This window comes from Haliaeetus albicilla, chromosome 7 (genome assembly GCF_947461875.1).
Source record: "Haliaeetus albicilla chromosome 7, bHalAlb1.1, whole genome shotgun sequence".
Taxonomy (NCBI): domain Eukaryota; kingdom Metazoa; phylum Chordata; class Aves; order Accipitriformes; family Accipitridae; genus Haliaeetus; species Haliaeetus albicilla.
This window is the reverse complement of record NC_091489.1, coordinates 34,705,457-34,728,231: the sequence shown is the minus strand read 5'-3', so window position 1 is coordinate 34,728,231 and position 22,775 is coordinate 34,705,457. Positions and strand designations below refer to the sequence as shown.

The 22,775-nt window shown below is 41.6% G+C and overlaps 1 long non-coding RNA gene across 1 annotated transcript in view; it reads left to right on the top strand.

The window, feature by feature from the left end:
- LOC138685872 (uncharacterized) overlaps positions 1-2,310 on the top strand; it is a 56,970-nt gene extending 54,660 nt beyond the window's left edge. Inside the window, exon 3 of the long non-coding RNA XR_011325254.1 lies at positions 2,229-2,310. This is a non-coding gene — a long non-coding RNA (uncharacterized lncRNA). The remainder of the gene's footprint in view (positions 1-2,228) is intronic.
- The last annotated feature ends 20,465 nt before the right edge of the window (positions 2,311-22,775 follow it).

Below are 22,775 nucleotides of genomic sequence, written 5' to 3'. Positions count from 1 at the left end.
GGACCCCCTTCAGTGATGTGGCTGCAGCCAGGTACACGGAGAAAAGGTTACTTGATTCTTCGTGTGCTTTCAAAAAGTTACAGGAAAAAAAAACAATGAGCCCTGAGAGGGGGAAGATAATTGGGTGTCAAGCTGCAGAAGGGTCACTGCTACTACCTAGCTTGGTTGAAATCCCTTTTGGAAAAGAGCTAGAGTAAGTTTATTTGTTTCAGCCAGAGAGAGGGAACTATTACTGTTTCACCTGGACAAATGAATCCTTGTGGTTTGTTGCTAAGAACATTTACTGAAGAAAATACTTGGCAAATCAGTCGTGAAAAGAACCAAACACTGTTTTCAGCTGCCTGAGAAACTGGTTTGCCTTCCATTTCCTTCTCTCCTGAAATGTTATCTGCTCCTTCCGTTAGTGCCAAAGTCAGCCTGGAGATGCTCTACTCCCTCTTTGCACGTGCTTTTCAACCCAGTGGGGACAAGATGCTTCAAGACACTCTGAGGTCACTTACAGTCTGAAAGAGTTGGAAAAATGAAAGCTGTCCTTGTGTGCCATCATCAAGGGGATCATCAAGTGACTCTGTTACTCATGGTCTTAGAAGTCAGTTTTCCTTGCATAGAAATCTTTGACCAAACACATTGTTGTCATTGCTTTGTAAAGAAAATTCCTTTGTGGGAAGCTCTTGCAAGGAGCGAAGTGATTTGTTGTCTCTGCCTTGCAGTCTCTCTCTCTCCCTTCCCAAGGAGCTGTTGAATATTCAACAGCAACTGATTTTAAACTCTAAAGTCTTTGGTTCTTGTCAGTCATTTCAGAGATCATGCTGGTGTGTTCCTATACCACCTTGAGTTAGAGCACATGAGAACCTGAATTTCTTAACAGTAATTTTTTTCACTGAAGTATATGTTTAGATTCATGTAAAAAAATCCACTTACCTTGTTAGGTTTTTGTTGGTTTTTTTGGTTTGGGTTTGGGTTTTTTTGACATCTTGCTATCTCTGAATTTAGCTTTGCTTCATTAGTCAGGGAAATAAACAGCCACGTTTCTTATTATTCACACTATCACAGAGTGTATTCCAAGCCCATACATATCCTGTAGCTTGTTAAATAATTCTTTATCCTTTAAGAAATTCCCATTAATCTCTGACCAAGAAGAGCAATAATAGGTTAGTTAGTCATCATATATAAAAATCTGAATCATTTTTACAAGTATCTTTAATGGCTTCCATTAATTACGTGTCTTCATAAAAAAGCTACCCCTCTCAAACACAGCATCCTTTCATTCTTCAAGAGGATCTAATTTCTGAAATAACTGAAATTAAGGCACTGATGCTTTGTTTGGGCAAATTAAGCAGAAAAAATATTCACACAGCTCAGGCAGAAGGTACAGGAATCATGTGTTCTATTAACTTGTCACCTACCTTGATATTATTAGCAAAATTTTACAAGTCAACCCAGTGGACTGCTGTGATTAGTGTTACACTGACCACAAAATACTCCCTGTGGACTGGGTTGTGATTTTAGCTGCAGCCTGGGTGAAGATGAGACGTCTCCCCTGCTGCTCTTGGCTTTGCCCCACATGTCCTTGACTCAGGTTTCATGGTGGTTGCGTGGTCAGCATGGCTGTTACCCAAGGACATGGCACACTCTTCCCATCCCATCCCTACCTCCTCATGCCTGCCTGACCTGCTCTGAGGAGTGTTGTGTTTCCATGTGCTCAGCATCATCGAGGGTCATTTTTAGGGTCAGATGTTGTTTTAGCCTGTTAGTTCTCTGACCAAATGCACACCTTTGAGTGGGCAAAAATGATCCCATCAGGCCTGGGTGGACAGGCAGAACCAGCCCTCTCAAGGGCAGCTCAGTCTTCTGGTGGATTAAAGGGGCTGTAAAACCACAGCCAGGATCATTATGTCATTCATTCCTTTTTTCTTGCTCTTTGTTAATTTAAGTATTAGTTTGCTACCGTAAACGCACAATAAAAGGCAATATTCATTGTCATTAGGGCTGCACTGGACAATGTTTTCAAAACTCTTTCAAAAGGCATCTCCTCTGTGTTCATCTGTCTTCCTCTGAAGACACCAGAGGCCCTGAGTAACAGATAAAAATTTTCGAGGTCAAATGTGAAACAGAGACCACCTCTCACCCTTCATGGCCTCTTTAAACCCTTCCACAGTCCATAGGTTGAGAAACACTGAAAAAGGAAGAATGGTACCGAAGCCTCTTCCTCCCCTGTTTTATTTCAGGTCATGTAACCTTGCTCACTCTTGTGGAAAGCCTGAGGACCTCCAGGAGGGCTTTAAAGAAGAGATCTTCCTCTCCTGTTCAGGTGAGTAGCCATGAATTAGACACTTGGGAGACTAAGGCAGTATAAATACATAAGGAAATCTTTTGATTACACATAGTGTTAAAAGATGCTAAAAATACTTCTACTAAAGTTAGTGCTGGATTTTTATGTATTTACTTATTTATCTTACTTTATGACGTTTTTTCCCCTTCCCTGGGAAGCAAAGACTATCAATAGATAAAGGAGACAATTCTGTGTTTTTGTATGCAGTATGAGTCCAGTACTTGGCCAAGACCCAGATCTATTGTGGCAAGAAAGTAATAGATGAACTAACTAGGGACTCAGACTCTCTGGCTAGCATCCAAGAAACATTAAAAAATGTAGTACTGCACATAACAAGTAGGAAGATGCATGCAAATGTTGATGTCTTATTGAAAACTGTTAACTTATTAATATGTTGGGTTTATAGACATGCATTTGGATTTTAAAACCTGCTGTCTAAGTTCATGCCCTGAAATTATTTGCTGAACTGTATGCCTGAAATAATATTTAAAGTAGTGCCACATTGGTGAGTTAGCTCTGAAGAAAATGACACTTCTGGATCCCTAGGGCTAGACTGTTTCTTTTGGAAGCATCAGCTCTGAGATAGTGGCAGTGGTCCAGTTCAGCTGTCAGGAAGGTTTCTAAGCAATGGTCCCACTTTGTTTCTTCACCATGTCTTCCTCGCCTGCAAAGAAGCAAGTCATGCATATGACCCTTAGGACCTTGTCATATGGGTAGGAGGGTTCACTGTCTATAGGTTCATGTGAAAGATGTGGGTCAAGAGCTTTGTTGGTTCCCAGAGATCTCCTAAAGCCTTTTAGAAGGGAGATCCTAAGAGCAGTAGAGATTGAGGATCACTGGCTAATATAAGATTTAGGATGACATTGAAGCCAATGCCTAGAACGAATCTTATTCCTGTGGGTTTTCTAATGGGTGCAAGATATGGCTCATATTATCACATCCATGTTACTTATGACTTCAAAGTCTGGAGAGCATTACAGTTTTTCATGTAGGTCTGGTTTGTCATCCAGCCCTGGTAAGATATAAAAGGTAATTCAGTCACTTGTCTTGCAGACAGTCAATCCACTGAGCAAAGCATCTGTGATTACACATCGCTACTGGCTGGAAGAATAGGTGAGGAAAGATGCTCAAGTCTCTACTTTTGTGTGTATTTACGTGCGAACCAGCTGCAATCCGGTTCTTAGTTAATGTCATACAACTGGTAATGCAACGCCAAAATGTTTTTATCTTCATTGCCAAAGGTGTCCTTGCCATTTTCCATGTCGATCTGAACATTCGTAAGGGTCTTTTGTTGCACGCTCAGCAGCACATGCAAAGTAGTTGTGGTCACAAAAGTGCAAAGAATTATATAGAAACAAACATGCTGGAAGAGTAGGTGAGCTCCAGTTAAGGCAGTTCATATGGAGCAGACAGTGCTGTCCTGTGAAACACTACAGGAATCTGAAATGATAATTTCTTTCTACCACAGCAATAAGCAAACAGGTTCAGTGATTGCACTTTGCACTATTCACAATAATAACTATTGTCACTGACATTCACTACAGGTGTCAAATCCCTGGGTTTTATGCTTTTACAGTAGTATTTTGTCTCTTTCCCTCTAGAATTATTATTTTTTTAGTAGGGAATAGCTTAATGTTAGGGCTAACAGGTGAATGGTGGGACTTCGGTTTCAATTTTTTTTACCTGACCTTACTTACTGCCTCTTCCCATCTCATTCATAATCAGAGCTTTGTTTGAGCTGGAGGACCGGTTTCATGGTTCTTGTTGTACTAAGTGAGCTTGCTCATAGAGTGTTTTTTTCCTAATCTCTCAACTCTAATTGTTGCATGCAAATTGTTTAATAAATAATGTTGGACAGAAAAAAAAGAATAGATATTAATTAAGAAAAGGATTTAGACTGACTCAGTCTCATACATGAGACAAAAGGTTAAGTAAATGCCAAGGCTGCTATGCCTCTTCAAACAATGAATATTAGTTTTAGAATCATTAATGTCTGCTTAGAAAACAGAGTCATACTGGAGACTTCTATGCCAAAATAACCAAGGCCAGGGCTGTTTCTTTTCAATCTGAAGCTAAATTATTCTCCAACAGAAGGCTAAATGTATGTAATTAACAGTGCTAGGTAGGACAACAGGGAATGGCACTTGTAATATGTAGCCAAATTGAGATCAAGTTTTTCTTTGAATCTGGTAACTTGGACATTTAATATGCACAACCAAGCTCTGCAACAGAATTAGTGAAAAGAAGCAGATAATTAACTCCTTCACTGCTTGTCAATGGAGACAGAATGATTAGCCCGCTGTTTACTGATTCCTGTCTTCTAAAGTTGCTAGATCTACAAAAACAAAGGTTTTCTCAAGTGCCTTCCTTACATGGGTAAAGATTAAGGCAGTTGTATAGTCTTTATTAGAAAGAGGATTACCACATCATATTTTTAAAGAAAACTTCATCCTGGGAAAGATTAATTTCTCAGGTTGGGGGGACTTGAGGTTGGAACAAATGTGACCACATGAGCTAAAAGTGCATACTCTGTTTCTGTGTTGAAAAGCTTAAGAAGACTAGGCTGAAAGGGTCAATCATATATTTTAAAAAATAAATAGCAAAAGACGTTTTAAGCGAGTGGGTGACTCTCACCAGTATGAAGGCAAAAGTCAAGGTGCTTATTAAAACTTCCCAACACCCTCATGTGCAAAAAAATGCTCTGTACTAGACAAGACATGTTACTTACCACATCAGCATCACCCATTTAGTATAAGTGTACCTAATAATAACACTTAATTCTCATCCAGTGATCTTCAAGAAGATGAATATATTTATTCCCAATTTACTGAAGGGAAACGAGGTAAAAGATAGTGAAGTAACTTGCATAAGGCAGCTGAGTTGAGCAATGGCCAAATGGGTCTGAAGCTCAACTCCTGAGTCCTAGAGAGTGCTAAACTGTGAATCTCATGGAATTTGATTGGGATATCTCTAATGTACAGTTTTTGACTGGACAAGAAGCCCAATCAAATTGTCCCTGTGTTTCTAGGACTAGTTTGACTCTGGGAAGTTGAAACCTGCAAAGACAAAATGTATTTTTACTTCTATTTGTATCTAAACTAAGTCTGCACTTTCTTGCTCTGAGTTCTGCTTGAGTGTAAAGCAAAAGGGCATCATTTTCTGTTATATGTAACACAGCCTTTTCACCTGTTGAGAAGGTTTTCAGACCAATGCGTTTGGTTGCAGCAGTGACTCCCACTGAAGTCAACAGCCACATGCAAATAAATCCTCAGGTTTGAAAATGGTACACTTAAATAGTTCAAGTTTTGTTTCTAAGGCTGAAGTGCATTACAGCTCTCATTTAACTGAGTAAATACTATTATGCTGAAGTCCTTTGCATTGTCATCAACAGGAAGAGATAGCTTTGCTCTAGGGCTTGTTTCAGTGAAGGGTCTGTACTGGAATGTGTTGTATTTACATTTAATATTTGTGCCATGTCTATATCTCCCTCTCCAATTTCTGGTGCTTGCTGCTTTCAAGAGTGAAAAAAACATATCTGGACAATGGGCCCATCCAGGGACACATGCTCAAGTCCAATTCTGAGCCTTATACTTTCAGGCTTTTTACCTGCTACTACTAGGAAAGAGCAAAGATGTGGCCAAACACCAGATTTTTGCTTTCTGATATTGAGCTCCTCTCTTGATGAGTGGTTTATTAGTTTGTGCTCGGGCTTGATCCTGTATAAGAGACACATACTCGACTGTAGGAAGCTAACATATGGGATCTTTTAACTATCCATACTAAAGTCCATTCGGAAAGAATCTGTGCATTTTCTACTTGTGAATCTTTATCTTTTCCTTTTGATAATTTTATTTCTGGAGATCAGGGCTCTGGATGACTAAAATTTGCTCTCTCGTACCCTGCTGGCTGACTGCTGAGAGCACAACTGGACTCCAGCAATCTGAAGGTCTCTTAACTGAGGCTACCACAGTGGTCTCAGTGGCATGCAGGATCTGAGCTGATTGAAGCCACCTAGGAACAGCTTCCCTCTGGCTGCAGCAGCCAGTTTCACCACTTGGCAAATATTTGATTTTGAAAATTATTAGCTTTCAATTATTTCACCATGAGTTCATGCCAAAAGGCCAGGTATGGCTTCGCTGTATTTGCTAAAGGTCTGGCTCTGGCACCGTGGCGTGGGAGGATCACCTGTCAGGTGAGGCCTGAGGTCAAACTGTCCCCTTGCATTCCTCTTACAGGCAGTGCTGCCTCTACAGTTGGCTCTGGGGCGATGTGGCTAATGCCATCGGAGATAAAATCTCTGGGTTGCTTAGTGTTATGGCACAGTCATACTCGTGATTTTATCACTTATGGATAGACCTCAGCACTCTCTGTGTATTCTGACAGGCACTATCTATCCTTCCACCCATCACAATTGCCCTTGTGGCAACACTGAATGACCAACTTGGGGCAGGCTAAATGGCCCCAGGCCCTTCCTCCTCAGGTCACTAACCACAAAACCAGGTAAGATTAGTGGTCCTGGTGCCATAGTGATAGGGGCAACTGGGATATATAGGTACATAAAGTTGTATGCCTCACACCAGCAAAGGAATCCCTAAAATAGTAAAGGAGAAGGGAACTAAAGCCATATTTGTGTAAGACTGCTTGCTCATAGAAGTATTACTGTTAAGACAGCTTCTGTTGTACTTTTGATACTACTGTGCTTAATGTGGTGGTGGCTGTAAGCACGCAGCAAGCTCAGCAAGTGCCAGTGAGCACTGGCAGCCCTAAGCCACTGCTGCCCCAGCTAGAGCCAGTCCCACACTGATCTTGCTGGCTGCTCCAATCCTCTCTTCCCTCCTTCCAGAGCTGCTCCAGGCCTTTCTCTCAGTGCCTTCGCAGCCAGCTCTGATGTGTGCTCCCTCAGCTCCTGCCTGCTCCTCTGAGCCCCTGCCTTGCCGTCCCACACAGCCACCAGTGCCGCCACTGCTCATCTCTCCCCCACCGCTGTGAGCCTCCATGGCTCCACTCTCCTGCCTCCCTGCCAGGTGCTACCTCTAACCTCATCGAGCACCCTCAGGGACCCTTCTTTAATCTTTTACCTTTTCTTCCTTCCTTTGTGCTTCCACTTCCCCAGATGAGCCTTGTCCCACTCCCCCAGATGAGACAGCCATGACTGGCATCTCTCTCAACACCACTGCTCCTCCACCCTAGCTCCTGGGTGGACAGGATTCAGCCGTCGCATCTCACTGGGGTGCAGAGGTGCTTACATTGAGTTTGGTCTTTCCTCAACAGACCTCACCCGGTTTTGTAGTGTAACTCATCCCATCAATCAGTGTATGTCTGAGTGCCGACAGGCTGGACAGGCGTTCGGCTCTGCTCCTCACAATGTTTAATGCCCAGCACCAAGTCACCAGGACACCGTAGACTATTGGGTTCCACTCAGGCATAATTCCATCATTACCATTGATTTGTTCACTCACTCTCCCCATGGTGCTTTTAATCAACTCTCCATCTTTGTGCCTTCACACCTTTATGCTTTTCATGATTGGCTCTGCTACCTTCTGCCTCTGCAATGAAATAGTACCATAGAAATCCTCCTGCCTCTTACATACATTAACAATTCCATTTCTTCTCTCTCTGGTCCAGTGAAGGGATCTCCCTCTCCCACAAAGGCACCACTGTCTTTGCAAAGCACTCTGGTAAGTGCACGGGCAATAGCTTCTATTCATTATTCCTCGAAGTCCAGTACAATGGGTTATAATTAGTTACTGGCCTCTTTGGTTTACTCTACCTTCAAAGGCTCTTTTATAGTTTAAAAGTTAAGGGAGAAGCTGACATTGATTTTGGCTGTCTTTCCATAGCATTGCACATAGAAGATAAAACTAACATGCAGGTAAAGGGAGAAGTAACTCACTAGCCAAAAAAAAAAAAAAAAGTAGCAAATAGGGTCATCATCACATTCATTTCATGAAAGTAGTGTGGTGTTGCAGAGAACTCATTAGCCTTTTTGTTCTGCATTATCACCATCATTTATCAGCAGCTGTATCGCATGTCACAACTACTATCCTTTCTGGCATCCAGTGTGGGACCAAAGGACTCGCAGAGAATGCTGAGTTTCGACACCAGGGTTGTGCTGCGTGATGCACTAGGCACTGTATTAATTGTGGCAGACAGAATTTTTTCCAATATACTCCTAAAGGGACACTCAATAAAGCAATGCAGTGTGATTTACCAACTCAAAGAAGCATGGACAAATAAAACCACATCATGGGCCTGTCCTTCTTTCCCCTAAACCTTCATTAGTTTGTTAGCACTTAGAGTATTGCAAGTTGTTTGAAAACAAAACAAACAAACCTAAACCCACAAGTGAAAAAACCAAACATTAGGCTAATCAGTCCACACAAACGTGCCAGCTGCTTTCAGTTAAACACTTCACTTTAGTTATGTCTCAAGTTATGCTGGCCTGTTAAATCTTTAAAGAAGTCTGCTGCTTCTTTAAGCTGTGACTCTGATCACTTTTGTGCACACATAGACAATGCTCCGCTGCAAAGCAGAGTTTGGGGAGTAGTTTTAGAAATCAGCTAGGAACTCCTCTATGAACCTAGTCCTTTAATTATCAGGTGATAATTGTCCACATCTTGCATCAATGCAGAAATACGTGTGAAGGGAGAAAACTGCAGCCTTTTTCAAGCAGCTGAAGTTGCAGTTATCAGTTCAAGGCAGTGCTTTAAGAAAATATCTTATGTGTAAAAGCGGTGCACATCCACCATCCCATCAAGAGAAGGGGAAACACTGTTCTTAAGTATTTTGAGCATCAGAGCAGGATGTGTGGAGGCTGATCCTGACCCTCTAGACTTGGGCAAGTCAGTTAACCCTGTGACTCAACTGCTGGGAGCAACAGCATTTGCTTACCCCACAGGCAGATTGCAAGGATTAATTAATATTTGCAAAGTGCTTTGAAGATGAAAAGTAGCATGTTAAGTACTATAAAGTATTATTAATAGTGATAACAAACTGATAATTTTGGAGTATATGAGTCTTTTCTTAACCTTTTCTGGCAAGACCTTTCATTGCAAACAGCTGGACAAGTAACACCACTACAGCCAATGTGCCTGATCCCCTCTTTTCCAAAGCACTGGGGTTATGCTGATTGAGCAAGGCACTAAGTAAGTACAAAACACATCCCATTTCACCTTTCAAATAAACTATGCTGTGTTTTAAAACATGGTGTGACACAGTATACTTTTAATGTAACCAGCTAATATGGCTGGGATGATTCTAACTGTTAAATGTGTTAGAGTGGAGCAAAACAGCTTTGGAAAGGTACCAGCCTTTTAGGTTTGAAGCATGTGCTTTGGTCTCTTATCAGCTATGAATGCATCCCCAAATTTTCTGCATTTCCCATGTGCCGTGTTGTTGGCTGCTAGCAACAGCTTCCTACTTGCCCGCTCCTGCTTCGCTCACCTGGCTGTGCCACTATGGCTTGCATGGTCATGCACCATGCAAACAATTGCTGTAAGAGGTTCACCAAACTTTGAGCCTCTTATTGAAGTGTATGTTGTCCGCACTGAACAGGGAGAAGTGCTTTGACTCTTGGCAGTTTCCCTCTGTGTGCAGCCACATGTGGGAAGGTTGAGGGCAAGAAGTAGTGATGTGTAGAGTATAGGAGTGGATGTTGCCAGTAATGGCTCCTACAGTTACCCATTTGGATTTTATGCCAAGAAAATCAGGCACTGGTGTCAGCTGCAGTCAAGAGGAAGTCTGTCAACGTATTTAATTTGAAACAAGAAACAGTTTCAGGCTTGTATGGCCCAGGTCTTTAAGGCCAGTTTTCTGGCATTATGAAAAATGTTTTTCCTCTGAAAACTTCGAGATCTAAGAATTTTGTCTGGAGTGTAAACAGTAGGAGTCTCATGAAGAGTAAAATTTATTTCTTAGCTTGATAGGGTCAAGTAACTCTAACTGGGATTAGCTAATGTTTCACAGAACCTGATGTTTTTGTGGCTAGGGAATACCTTGAGGAACGGAGATATCCATGTTTAATGAAAAGCTCCTAATAAAATTAGATACTGCTTCTGAGCTTATCAAAGGAAAATGGAAAGTAATGAAAATTAAAAGTGCAGCTCTGGAATCTTGTAAAATCCTGACAAGATAGCAATCTGGAATTCACTGTCCATGATTTTTTTCCTTTTTCTGCCCCACCTCCCCATGTAAACACAATCCTGCACACACAACCCCTGCTTCTTTCTCCAGTCAGATGACCTTAGTTAAGTCTCATTTTCTCGCTCAGCAGCCCCACCTCTAACCCCCCCCCCCCCCCCCCCCCAAAACTGAAACAAAAACCGAAAAGAACAGCATCAGGCAGGGGTAACTTGCCAAATCCCAGACTTTCTCTGATGAGTTGTTGCTGAAGACAGGAATCACCAGCAAAACAAAGGATAACCTCCAAGATATCAAATAAAGCTGTCCTATTCCCTTAATCTTTTTCCAAATTATTAAGTGAAGACCTGGGACATTTCCAAAAGAGCAGGACTTCTTTTATGAAAGGGAAAAGGCTTGTGGCTTTGACAGTTTGTTTGTGGTCAGAAAGCAAACTTAGGGGCCAGTATTCTTCATGAGTTTTACATGAGCAAAATAGGAGAAAATAAAAGGAAAGTAGAAATAAGAAGGAATGTGTTCAAGAAGGGGAAAGCACTTTCATCACTCCTAAGTATTTTTAACTATTTGCTTCCCTCTTTGCAAGCAATTAGACTTTTCACCCTATGAAAGACTGGAAATAGGAAAGGTTTTCTGATTGTACTGTGTCCATTTTCTGTGTTCCTGGACTACTCTTCCTTTGTGCAAGCTTTATCAGGAAACTTGCTTACCAGAGACACCAAAAGAAATAATTTGCATTATCCTTTTCTTTTTTATGGGATTGTCCCAAGATAGCCTTTACCATACTGGCTAGTTGAACAAATGGGGAGGAATACATAATGTCAAAATACAGGTGAGAGTAGTGATTTTATTATTGTCTGGTGTACAACAACGATATAAAATCTAGCTGTCCAAAATCTGGAATTTGATCACTCTTTTTGGTTCATTGCTGATGCACCCTGATACCTGAAGTTCTAGCAAGGACACTGCTCAGGTTTTCTTTTTTCTTCCTCCCCTCCTTTTTTCCCCCCAGGTTGCTTTAATCTGTAATATCAGCAATAATCACTGTGGTATTGTTGCCTAGGCATTCTTGAAGAGTCAGAAGTGGACTGTAATTGAAGAGTTCATTACCAAGATCAGTTGGCTCCTTGATTACAGTGGCAAGGTGAAATATATATCCTCACCAAAAAGCAACTGCTAAACCTTTAGAGAAGTCACCCACTTTTCACTCTTTTTCATTAGGACCCCGACAAGCTTGTCAGCAAAATTAAAGGTATGTCATTCACATCGTGCATGCATTGCAAAGGACTATAAACCTGCCAACCTCTGTGATGAAATAAAAGGGTTTTATTTATGATTCATGTAGGAATATGAGGTTATTTTTATTCTGTCAGTACACTAATAATCAGACAAGAGCTAGGGAAATGAGAAGGCAAACTGACAGGGAAGGTTCTGATGAAGGGGAACCCTCTAGGGTATTTTGCCCCCTTTGTAATCTCTTCCTTTTTAGTGCAAGGTTATAAGCATGGCATAGCATGATCTTGCAACTAGCTTGGCTCACAGGAACAAAGAGAGTAACTACCTAGCAGGACTTGTATAATTCCACAAGAAGAAAATATATCTACCAAAGAGGTCTGCATTGCTGCAGTGATGTGAACAGGAACTTCCAATCTGGTCTTCCAAGAGCATAGTGAGTTGTAAAGATACCCTTCTTTTCTACTTGCTTTCCTGCTGGGCAACATAACCAATCTTAACAACAAAAAAGAGACTGTAAACCTTACAGAGGTTACCTATACAGAGCCATTACAAATTTGTTACCTGTTTGTTTTATACTAATTTTTACAGGACCCAAAGCAGGGCATTTTTCCGAGCGCTCCCAGTCTAGCTCAACATGAGACACAGCAGCACAGTAAAGGGAGGATGGGAAAGTAGCTCCCTTCACAGTCCCTGGTCAACATTTATGCTAGCAGAGTAGCTAGGTAGCAGGCTACATTTCAAAATGTGTCTTCTGCTAGATGTTTCAAATGTCTTGGCAGTTTGAAGCTGCTTTAGTTCTGTCCCAGCTCAGCAAAGCTTCTGGAAGTGCATTTTGTGCTTGGTATAAGCTGTCATTCATAGCGCAAGCACAACCATGATTACAGAAACACCCCTTGTGAGTAAAAAGGTATCACTGTATTAGCTGGCTGGCCTTAAGTTCGGTAGTTTGCTGAACAGTGGTGTGCTGGCAGGAAAACACAGCCTAGCAAAATATATGCAGGATGAAGTGAAACAAAGTTCACTGGAGGAAGGAAAATAATACTAATCCTTCATTCAATAAGAAGTGAGTTAAGTACATTTTGTGTGTTGAAGAAATGTAAAAGCAAAGGGAAAAAAGCACACATATAAAGGTGGTGTGACCGCCTTCCTCTGTAAAGACAACATATGGGGCATTTAGGTATTAATAATAACAGGAGTTATACCCAAGCTGCTAATACGAAAAGCACCCCCTGTTTTAAGGTTCCACTGAATTTTCAGGGTGTTTGAATTCCCTCTAACCAGAGAATTCCCTTGAAGTGAGGGATGATGCTAACATTTTCATGGGTTGTTTGAATCATTGAATAGACCTGCAGAGGATAATAACCACTGTTTGAGATGGGATTATATTCACTCTTCAGCACTGTGATCTCTGCGATAGTTTTCCGTATTCAGATTTGCACCTCACAAAGGTTTGAGAAGTTTGGATTTGGTTACATGGGGCTGGCTTTGTAAGGATGAGTCATGATCCAGGTATCAGCGATGCACTGAGCAGATATAGTCTGGTTGTTGGACTTAAAGCTAGTCTCTGTGATCGTTTTGGGATACTCCAGAGTGACACCTTCCAGACTGTTGTTGCTTGTCCTATACCATCCTACTGATGCTAAGATTAGAGGTAATTTGTAAGGATGTGTTCCTTTTAATGGAAAACATGAATCACAGAGGGCCTCAGATAAATTTAGAGACTGACTGCACTGCTGCAATGTTTTATGTGTTCCTTCTCTTAGCCTCACGGTGCTTTCTGGGTAGTCATTTGCTTTCTTTTCCCATGGATAGACATGGAATCAGCCTATCTTCTTGGTATTATGGGGGGTTTGTTTGTTTGTTTTCAAACAGCTACTGCAAAATGATTTATAACAATTTGAAACTCATGATGGCAAAATCTGCTGCCATTAGCAAAGGAGCTTCAGGACAGAGGCAATACTTGAAAGTATTTTTAGTGCTTTCTTGAAAATTGGTTAGATGTCAGGGGCTGGAAGCAGCAGGATCCTCCTGCTTGCAGATTACTTGATGCTCGTCCTTTCTGAAAAGCTATCCAACTGGCAAGAGTTGACTGGATTTTTGACTACTGTGTAATGTTGAAAGGACACAGAGTAGCCTCAAGGTGTTGCTGTCCCTTTAAAAACCTCCTTTCTTCTGTTGACTCAGTGATTTACAATAAAGCATAATTTCATTTCTCTCAGCTAATTACAAACTGCTCCCTTCCGAACTCTTGATCTTTCACACAGCCAAAGGCATTGCTAACAAATCAGACCCAAGATTTAGGAGGTTGCGATACTGCACCGCTATTCTCATAGCAGCCGAGTACTTCTCCTTGTACCTCTCAAGCCTGCCATTGTGCTGGAAAGTAGAGCAGGTAACTACTTCATCAGTCCGAGATTTCATTCTCGTGGAGCACAGAGGTTCATTATACTTACTTTATCAGCAGTAAGGTTTACTGCCGAATCCATGAGAGATATTCATGTGAAACATGAGCAGAGAGAGAGGCATTGCATCTTTTCATTAATAAGCCCTCTTCTGGGATCCGGCATTAGTGAGATTCAGCGGATCATAGAGCACAGGGGTATCATTTTTACATGATTACTCTAAATTCTTAAACCAGAGGCTTAAGAGAGAGGCTTCTCACAAAGGCAGCTGTGGGAATTGTTAAATGATTGGCATAGCACTCATGATGGGCTGAACCACTCTGGGTACCTCCAGTCATGGGGGGTACCAGCAGGCATTTTATTACCTGCCATCGAGGGAAAAGTGGAAAAGAGAGAATGTATCAGACCGAGAAAATGTGCTAACCCTGTGAAATATCTCTGTAGTTCTGTCTCTCCTCCTGAACAAAACTCTTGCCATAATAATGATGCAGGGCTTCATCACACCGCACAGGCTAAGCTATTCTCTTCCCTCACCATATCTTCTTTGTGTCTAGGCTTATTTTTAACCTGTCTGATCCTACCTTCATTAGTATGGCTACTGAAATAATCCCCTTGCAACCTCCACCCCCAAATAATTAATTTTTAACTGAGCAGAGGGTCATTTAATTCCACCAACATGATACTTCCGAGATACATTGTCTACATGTGAGAAACTTCGGGTGGCTCAGAGGATTGCTACACAACTAGCAAATCTTTGCTAGATTGTGAGGTTGATGACATTAACAACAGAGAAAGGCATCTGTGGATTCTGGAAACCTCCATTGTCTTCTTGACGTCATTACTTGTTTCTTCTGTGATTTCATGCAATTCCATCCAAAAAATGTTGCCTTGCAGTCCCTCTGTCCTAGCTGTTCAGTCCTGTCCTGCCAGGCTGTGTGGAAACCAAAACCAGGAAGTTGATGTGGCTGAAATAAAACCTTTTTTTTTTCCTCCATGGATTAGTTTTCAGATGGATAAGTTCCTCAATCAGTTCCAAAATACAGATGCACAAATGCTTATCCCAGCGTGAGAAAAGGAACCCCATAGGGACTGAAGGGACTGGACTACTTCTGTCATTGACAGCCAAAAGTGTTGGCTAAGCTGTGGCTTCCAGTCCCCATTTAGAAAATTGAGATAATAGTAATTCCTTATTTCTTTACTTCTTGTGTTAAGGAAAACATTGTCAACATTTGCCACATATGTTTGCATTTGTCCACAGAGCTAGATCACAGCGCAGACGTTAAATCTATGCAAACTGTGCACAGCTTGGGTAGGTAGATGTGCAAGAAACAGAGCGCTCGTTTCACCAAGAGGCACTTTCAGTGGGAGATGAACTTGAGAATCAATATAGTGAGTGAAAAGTGTGATGCTGAACTGCAAATGATGACCTGCCTGTGAAGCCTTCCGTGTTCTCTTCCTGAGTCTAGACCTGCCCTAAAGCAATTGCTCTGGTAGGCAACAACTGCCAGAATCTTCCCAAGGTATTGTTCAGTCTGAAATATGAATGTGACCACTGCTCCGTTTACAATTTTTTGTTGAGTGTTAGCAGTAAAATCCTTCCTGAACTATTTCCCCAACATGTTGAAGTCCAGTTGCAAAAACCTCTAGCTTCCCTGTCAGCCTGATCCTGATTGCTAATAGCTAGAGATTATTTTGAGCTCTGAAGTTTAAAAGAGAGAAGAGAAGAGGAGGTGGAGGAGGAAGAGGAGGAGGAGGAGGAGGAGGAGGAGGAGGACAAGATGACCACAACAGGCCTATGAAACCAAGAAGCCATATTGGAGATTTCTGAGGTATCCTGCCATAAACTACTCTGAGCCTTGGTGTAAATCCATTAATTTTCAGGTTTTTAGTTACAAGTGATTTTAGGCAGAGATGTTCCTCTTTGAGAAGAGTTCTTTCAATCTAGTGCTTTCTACAAGTCTGAAAAGAAAAACAAGAATCAAGAAGGCGAGGTCACGTGGGGGGCTGAATAATCCAGATCAAACAGCAAAGAACACCCGATTAGAAGCCAACACATTTCTCTTTTCAGTATCTCTGAAATTGTTTGGCAGACTTAATTAGAAACAGGTGCAAGCTATAATATTTATTGCAACAATGCATCATTTTTGTCTGTTTCCAAGGTCATCGTTCTAGCCAATAGGAAGCCAGCAACCCACAGGGAGTATAACTTAGTCTATATGGCTAAAACGTGAATTGCTTAACCCTTTATCTAATGGAATGAAATACAACATTGTACAAAGTGCAAGGCTAACAGAATAGAAAATCCTGTGAGAAATCTTTCATGATAACAGGTTCCAGTGAAGTAAGTGACATCACCAGCTGAGCTAATAGCCAGCCTTAGGTAAAATGGAGTAAGTAGAGATAAGGAATGAGAAAAACACATTTTTTTTTTACTACTTCTCTTTCAAAGGCCTGGGTTTATGTAGAATTTGCTGCAGTAGGAGGCCATGATTGCATGTTATCTAGCGCCTACTGTACAGTTGGGTCTCATATGCTGCATTCGGCTAAGCTTTAGCAATACATTTCTATGACTATGTCTGTCTCCAGAGGAATCAGGCTGCAGATGCACCTGTACAGAGGCACCTAGACACTGCCTCTTTGAACTGCCAGTTGAGCATGCCAGGGTTTTCAAGCAAGAGAAACCTGAGAAAGTTGTTGATCCTTCCTGCCTTTTAAGACAGCAAATTTCGAGAGGCAAGGTCCATGTGCTTCTCTCCGTCTGAGGGTAAGTGCCCCAAACATGATTTCAGCTGGTCCTACACTGATTCTGTTGGTTAACAGTGACAGTGCCCTTGGTTACAAAAAAACCCCATTTTCAAAGCCGGCGCTTAATTCCCTCTTGTGAGTTTTTCCAATAATCTTTGCATGACTTCTTTGTGGCTTGTGATCATTTGGGAGTGAGGATCTTCTTTTAAATTCTATTTTATTCCTTTCAAATGTGACAAATATAAATAAGGAAACAAAGCAGCATACGTTAATAATAGAGATGTGTGAAATTGTGGGATTTTTGCAAAAGCCGCAAGAAGTTGCCAATATTTCTGCAGACGGAAACTATTTTTTCCACCTTCAAATCATCACACAGCATAAAATCTGTGGGTATTTGTGTATCTTTGGATAGAAAATCATATAGGAAATACAGACTGTCTCTTGAGAATTTACACATCCTGGGTCCTAGCTTGTTCTTTTGGCACCCACAACTCCCTGAAAGGCACCTCAGCATCCAGGCATCACCATTGCCCAGATTAATTGTCCTATGTCTGCAATCAATTACTAATGTTCTGTGTGATCTCAGGAACCATTCTTAAGAGAGTATCATCTGTCCATTAAATTCAGAGGTAAAATAATCCAAGCACATGATATTGATGGATTTGGGATTAAATTCCAAGTGAACGTTTAGTGAGAGACAGACCCTGCAGTCATTTTTAGAGAGCTTGACAGAATAAAAGATCATGTTTAGAGAGGACCCCTTCTCCCCAACACCCCAAGCAATGTCCCAGTACTAAATTCTTGAGAAGCTCAGACCTAGTTGGAAATTTTGCAGCTCAGCGTCCTTGCTAATTTGTTCCCTGTAGTGAATTTAATATCCCACACTTTTTAACTGAGCCTGGCTCATGGCTTGCAAATCCTTTTAGTAGTGGGCTGGTGAGTTTGTACATCAACCTGTGCATCACAGTTTTCCTTAGCTAATCTGTTTCTTGAAGTATTTGTAAAATCCCGACTCTGTAATTTTTCCCTCCTCTGTCTCTCCTCCTCCCCAAAAGCTCATACAGGGCTAGCTCTGAACTTGGGAATCTGTCATGTTGCTATAGCCGAGGCTCTTGCCAACATGTCACAGGTGCACGCAATGAGGAGCATAAGGAAAAAAGGGAGATTGTAATTGTCCAAAGCCTGCTGGGATGGCAGCTGCCATCCTACTGAGCACCTCTGGTGCCAGGGAGCCAGTAAAATTAGGGGAGGGCAGAGGAGACCCTCCCTGCCCTTGTAAAGGTATTTTGAGCTGGTATTTACACAGTCCTTCAGAAGGTGCCTAACGTGAGTAAATGTGTGGGGACATGAAAGAGCAAGCAAGGCTTCTGCGAGGGAGCTGAGCAACACGTAAAAGTAACAAGCACACTTGGGACTCCTGGAAACACACTGAGGACACTTGGAAAAGGGGATGGTGATTCTGGGAGGCTCTGCTCAGTTGAGCTGTTTTGCTTTGTGTCCTGAGTGCTAAGCCACACTTGAATTGTGTTTTACTGGAAATCAGGCAGCTTGAGTTACAGGTGAATGACTGGGTTAGCTACTTCAGTCTTGGGTCATTTCTGCATTGTACTTAACTGAATAATATCTTCCCTTTCTTCTTCTTTTTTTTTTCCCCCATTGATCAAGCTGCTTTTGAGAAAAGTGATACTTTGCATATCTGGCTAAGTGCTGTTAACAGCCTCTGCCTGCGGTTTGTTAAAATTAAAAAAAAAAAAAGAAAAAGAAAAAAAAAGAAGTGTGATCTTGCTGGAGAAGTAATTTGCTTCTCTCCAACCAATGATGGCTTGCACTTTATGCAAATTGGTATCTAGGGACAACAAATCCCATTTAATACATATGCATAGTTCATAAAAAAAACGACGTGAGAGAAGGAGAAAAAAGATAAAGCAACGAGTCAGCAAAAGAACAGGTTCCGAGGAAATTTATTGTCCCAAATTGGACATTTGTAACAGATGATGTGAACAAGTGTTAACTTTGTTTTCAGCAGCTCTTCACGTACATTCACTAGACATCACACAGATTATGTTTTAAGGATCTGAACTGTAATAAAAAAAAGTGTCTGTGGGCTTTGGAGTGTTGTGTTCCATATGGTTGGGGAAGTGCGGAGTTATTGCGACAAGCATCTTGTGAAGCTCATTACGCACGGCGGTGTTAGATGCGAATTGCTGCGCATCGCTATAGGGTACGTACATGACATCCCACAGTCAGCAGATAGCAACTGGAAATGAAAGATATGAAGGCACAGAGTACAGCTTCAGGGAACATGTTAGACAAAACATCTGCTGGTATCAGAAAGCTGCATTATCAGATCATTGTGGCCATGAATTTTTTATAAAGACTTTTTTTTTAAAGCTGCAACTTTGAAAGTGACATTTTGTGAGAAAGTTTTTGATTGAAGTGTGATGTCAGGAGAAAGGCCAGTCTAGTTTATTATCTGTGTAAGAGCCAATATTGGCAGCCTGAAGCAACTCCTTTCTCCAAGCAGTTGCGTTGGCCATTCACATACTACAAGTGCTTTTTCCATTCTGATCTTGATGGCTGGTAAAACCTTGACCCAGTTACAGGTTGTAGCTTTAGTACCAAGCTCCTCAGCAAGTTTCAAAGTTTTGTTCCTGAAGGGCTACTTAATGACATGGCTCGGGGGCTACTGAACAAAATTGACCCAAAATGCAGAACATTTCGGTTCAGATGATGGAACAAAACATGCTTCACATGTGCAAAGCACAGAGTGGAGACCTCAGCATCCTCACCTAATTCCCCCTCGAGTGGGACCTGGACAGCCACCGGGTACTTTGTCACCACTGTAACGCTGATGATCGGCTGCTCTGTCAAGGATGGCCACAATTAAAAAGGCCATCACATGTTGCTTACAAAAGCTTCTCAGGCCCACGGGTTGTACTTTGGGAGCACTGTTGTAAGCTATGGGCACCTCAGTGCTTAGAGGGAGCCTCCTACCTACTTAACATTCCTGACATTTATAAGGGCAGTGAGATGGCATGAAATGTATGTGCATATTGTAACTATTTACATTAAAACAGACAGGCATTTTCCAGTCTTTCACTTCTGCCCCAGCTGTGAATTTTCCTTCATGTCACTTGCGTTAGAAGGTAGGGCGACCTCCCCCTCTGCAGCAACAGGTACCAATGAAAAACCTGTCTCTTGTTGATCTTGTGGATGGTCTCTCTCTCTCCAGTCAACTGCCTCAAAACTGTGCATCCAAAGCATGCAAACTAATGTCCCATGCTGATTCACAAATGGTCGTCTCAAAGTGAAGACCAAGATTTCCCTGATTTTTTGGCCTTTTTCCTAAGCCTTCACCCTGTGTGTGTGTAAGGGAGGGTGGGAGAATGAGAGACATGTCCAAAAGCATCATGACTTATGAAAGGATTTAGTTCTCAGCAGCAATTTTTTATGTATTGCCGTTCATTAACGTAATGGGGGCTGCAGAGAAGGCCAGAGGCGGTTCGCACTCCATCACTGATACTTAGGGAGCCTGAAAGTAAGCGAGGGATTTTGCTGGCCTGACCTGTTGCTGAACGAGGCAATTGTCAGGTGGGGGATATAGCTGCTGAGAGCAGCTGCCGAGAGAAACAGTGCTCCCTGAGATGACAGCCCACGTAGGCCATGCCTGTAACATCATTTTCCCAACTGCTGCCTTTGAGTAGCATCTAAAAACAACAGGCCTGGCATACAGGACTTGCAGATCAAGGTTTGTCTGTGTGGCTTACCTAGACAGGAGCTACATCAGGAAGGTAATTCACTGTCCTCACCACTGTATAAAAATAACCCTAATGGGTTTTTGTGATTGCTTCTTTGGGATGAGATTTTTAGAAAATACTTAAAGATAAATTTAATGAAAACAGAAGCAGACCAAAGCTGAGTAGTTTTCTTAAAAAAAAAACCAATCCTGTTTAATTAGAGTTTGGAGGTTTGTTATGAGTGGAAAGTTTGATTTTAAACTTGCTCGTATTTGTGGAAAGAAAAAGCGGAATATGGATCTGCATTTCCCAGGGGGCTCTCCACTGGACTGGCTCACATCTGTGTATCCAGGCATGAAGCTCCCAAATCCTGGGTTGCTCTGGTTTGGAGGGGAATGAGAAGGAGATCTGGCCTTATCTGAATACCGATCATCAAGGACATAATTATAGTTACAAAAATGTGAATCAGAGGCTGCTATGTTTTTAATGTTCTTTAGAAGAGTGCAAAGCTCTTTTATCTGAAGCTCAGTGTTCCTTTATTGGCTGCACACCCGTACCTCTGGGGAGCCCGAGAAACAGCCTCTGCTGGGCTTGGGTACTGCTTAGCTGGGAACTTGTCTGGGCAAGCTCATCTCTCCAGACCAGAGACTTTTTCCTCTGAACCAGTGTCCCAGCATCCTGGTAGGAAACACTGTGGTTCTGGAGTTAGGAGGCTGGCAGTACAGCCCCTCAAAATGAGACATCAACCAAATTTCTTCTTAACTGTTGCTGTCATATGCAATGACCCAATGCTGAGCAAAAATGAGTCCTGCAGTCAGTCCTGTCTGTGCAACTGTGTGTACAAAGCAAGCAGAAACATTTAACTACCTCTTTTGGGCATGCAGTCAGATACTGTTTTATCTGCAAGCCAATAGATCAACATATGCTAATTGGTCTGTGCTATTGCAGTAACTGTGGTTTTAATTGCAGAGGCTGAAATGTGAACATATAGTCCATCCCCTCCCTTTTTTTCACCTTAGCTTTTAGTTTGGCTTTACACTATGCTTTGAAAGATTTCCTCAGCTATCCTTCAACTTTTCTTTGTCTATGTGTGCTCTCCCTGGTAGCAAAAATATTTCTGAACAGGTAAGTGTTTCAGTGATGGAATAGATACGATTTCTTATAGAACATGTCTGTATGTGTATATTTATATATATACATGTGCACATATATATAAATTTGGTAACATCTATAAAAATTCTGCCCCATCTACAGATGGTTGTAATAAGGGAAGTGTGTAGAGACTACAGGCAATATGTTTAGCCAGCAGAACAAGCAGCGGGGGCAAAGAGCTGGCATTGCAATGTAGCAAAAGAGTATGGAAGAATGTATGGACGTACAGCTAACAAGAAGGGAAGGAAAGTGGCTGGAGGGTAAAGAGATATAATGGGTCTCAAATGTGGCAAGCACATATGTTGCCATACAGCAAATGCAAAGTGCCACCACTAGTGACAAGTGTATTGCACCTAAGGAAAACAGCTGTGCCAAGTGCCCAAATCCACATTCAGCCTCTTGACCCTGTGTCTCCCTCGTCTGATGTGGATTAAACTGGTCAGGTCTGAGAGCCTATCTGACTATGCATTCCACAGAAATAATGGCTCAGTAAATCTCTGAAATATTTCTTGCACTGCTACCTATTTTGCATTTGCAATCTTGCATTTGTGAGATTGTTTTATTTTATTTTATTTTATTTTATTTATTCTGCTGTGCTCAGTATCGCACAAACAGTTTGATTATCTGTGTAGATCATTGCATGGCTTAGTGCAGTTCTGTCTTACAAACCCTCCCACATAACCCTATTATTTGCTAATAATTTTTCTATTTTGAAGAAACATCCTTTGACACCTGAGTTGGATCTCCTGTTCTTAGGCATAAATATAATAAAGTCCCCTGTGAAGAGCATCCCTCCAACTGGTCCTATCTGCTCTGTATATATTTGAATATATAAAATATTAATAAATGATTCCAAAGGTTTAATCATATCCATTTGACTCTATGAGACTCCGTGTCTGTAGGCTTTCTGTGTTAACTGCCTCTGTGATATCTACATACTGGTGATTTGTTGTTGATCTTGAGTTTTTAAAGCAAAATAAAACTGAGGTTTGCAGTTTGATTTGAATTAATCAGGTCTGATTAGACAGGAACAGA